This window comes from Salmo salar, chromosome 28, assembly GCF_965601325.2.
Source record: "Salmo salar chromosome 28, fSalSal1, whole genome shotgun sequence".
In the NCBI taxonomy this organism is placed as follows: domain Eukaryota; kingdom Metazoa; phylum Chordata; class Actinopteri; order Salmoniformes; family Salmonidae; genus Salmo; species Salmo salar.
Genome location: NC_138318.1, coordinates 5,375,001 through 5,377,500, shown reverse-complemented (window position 1 = coordinate 5,377,500; position 2,500 = coordinate 5,375,001). Strand labels below are relative to the sequence as shown.

Sequence of the window (2,500 nt, the reverse complement as noted above, 5' to 3'; positions counted from 1 at the left end):
CAGCTACAAATGTGTAATTTTTTATTTGATTTATTTAACGAGACAAGTTGGTTAAGAACAAATTCTTCTTTACGGTGAGGGAAAAAAGTATTTGATCCCTGTTGATTTTGTATGTTTGCCCACTGACAAAGAAATGATCAGTCTATAATTTTAATGGTAGGTTTATTTCAACAGTGAGAGACAGAATAACAACAAAAAAATCCAGAAAAACGCATGTCCATAATGGTATAAATTGATTTGCATTTTAATGAGCGAAATAAGTATTTGACCCCCTCTCAATCAGAAAGATTTCTGGCTCCCAGGTGTCTTTTATAAAGGTAACGAGCTGAGATTAGGAGCATACTCTTAAAGGGAGTGCTCCTAATCTCAGCTTGTTACCTGTATAAAAGACACCTGTCCACAGAAGCAATCAATCAATCAAATTCCAAACTCTCCACCATGGCCAAGACCAAAGAGCTCTCCAAGGATGTCAGGGACAAGATTGTAGACCTACACAAGGCTGGAATGGGCTACAAGACCATCGCCAAGCAGCTTGGTGAGAAGGTGACAACAGTTGGTGCGATTATTCGCAAATGGAAGAAACACAAAAGAACTGTCAATCTCCCTCGTGGAGTTGCAATGATCATGAGAACGGTGAGGAATCAGCCCAGAACTACACGGGAGGATCTTGTCAATGATCTCAAGGCAGCTGGGACCATAGTCACCAAGAAAACAATTGGTAACACACTACGCCGTGAAGGACTGAAATCCTGCAGCATCCGCAAGGTCCCCCTTCTCAAGAAAGCACATATACATGCCCGTCTGAAGTTTGCCAATGAACATCTGAATGATTCAGAGGACAACTGGGTGAAAGTGTTGTGGTCAGATGAGACCAAAATGGAGCTCTTTGGCATCAACTCAACTCGCCATGTTTGGAGGAGGAGGAATGCTGCCTATGACCCCAAGAACATCATCCCCACTGTCAAACATGGAGGTGGAAACATGCTTTGGGGGTGTTTTTCTGCTAAGGGCACAGGACAACTTCACCGCATCAAAGGGACGATGGACGGGGCCATGTACCGTCAAATCTTGGGTAAGAACCTCCTTCCCTCAGCCAGGGCATTGAAAATGGGTCGTGGGTGGGTATTCCAGCATGACAATAACCCAAAACACACGGCAGACCTTAATCCCATAGAAAATCTGTGGAGGGAGCTGAAGGTTCGAGTTGCCAAATGTCAGCCTCGAAACCTTAATGACTTGGAGAAGATCTGCGAAGAGGAGTGGGACAAAATCCCTCCTGAGATGTGTGCAAACCTGGTGGCCAACTACAAGAAACATCTGACCTCTGTGATTGCCAACAAGGGTTTTGCCACCAAGTACTAAGTCATGTTTTGCAGAGGGGTCAAATACTTTCCCTCATTAAAATGCAAATCAATTTATAACATTTTTGACATGTGTTTTTCTGGATTTTTTTGTTGTTATTCTGTCTCTCACTGTTGAAATAAACCTACCATTAAAATTATAGACTGATCATTTCTTTGTCAGTTGGCAAATGTACAAAATCAGCAGGGGATCAAATACTTTTTTTCCTCACTGTACAATGACGACCTGCCCCGGCCAAACCCTAACCCGGACGACGCTGTGCCAATTGTGCGCCACCCTATGGGACTCCCAATCACGGCCGGTTGTGAGACAGCCTGAAAACGAACCAGGGTCTGTAGTGACACCTCTAGCACTTGGATGCAATGCCTTAGACCGCTGCGCCACTCTGGAACCCTTAACGATCTATAACTTTTTATAAAAATTGTTCTCAATTAGTTCGGCATCAGTTTTTAGAGACAAACCCCAGTGAGGGTGTGTCTACTTCTTGGATGCACAAAATGTTCCTTAGGCACCTGTCACTGAACAATGTCTATGAAAACCTTCCCATGGGGCCGATTTTCAAATACCTGGCTTGGCCCTGTGGCTTTGGGTATGACACACACCAGCAACACACCGGCTGTGGACGGATTCATGGGGCCAGGGTTAGTTCTGCAGTACTCTTCATCTGGGTCCACTGTGGCCATATTGGCACCAGCCAAACAAAAACTGCTCCACAGCTGCACTGATATGCAGGCCAGGCAGGACCACTGTGAAAGAATGCACCAGAGCAAATAAAAGTCCCTCCGCTGTGCTGTCTGCCAGTGGAACTCAAACACTTCCTTGTCATGTTTTAACGCTCAACACCAGAAAAATGGAAAAGCCATAATTTTCTCGCTTTCGCCATTCCTCCTTTTTTTTATGACAGACCTTTGGAGGCCTAGTGTTTTGGGTGGCTTGTCTGCGTGTTTTATTTGCCTGTCAGCTGCCACAGTAAGTGATTGCGACATTGGCAAATGTGTGATTGTTTCGCAGTGCCCTCTGTAGGACATCTCTGCCACTGTGCATCAGATGGGAAAACAACATCATTTCTGTCTCTGTTAAAAACGTTAGGAGGAATAGGATGAACTAATTCTGGTTAAAAGAAGCTGGAAACCAAGGG

At 44.6% G+C, this 2,500-nt stretch overlaps 1 protein-coding gene across 36 annotated transcripts in view; it reads left to right on the top strand.

Moving 5' to 3' along the window:
• Positions 1 to 2,500, top strand: part of LOC106589326 (transcription factor 7-like 2) — a 102,323-nt gene that overhangs the window by 83,308 nt on the left and 16,515 nt on the right. The window lies entirely within an intron of this gene.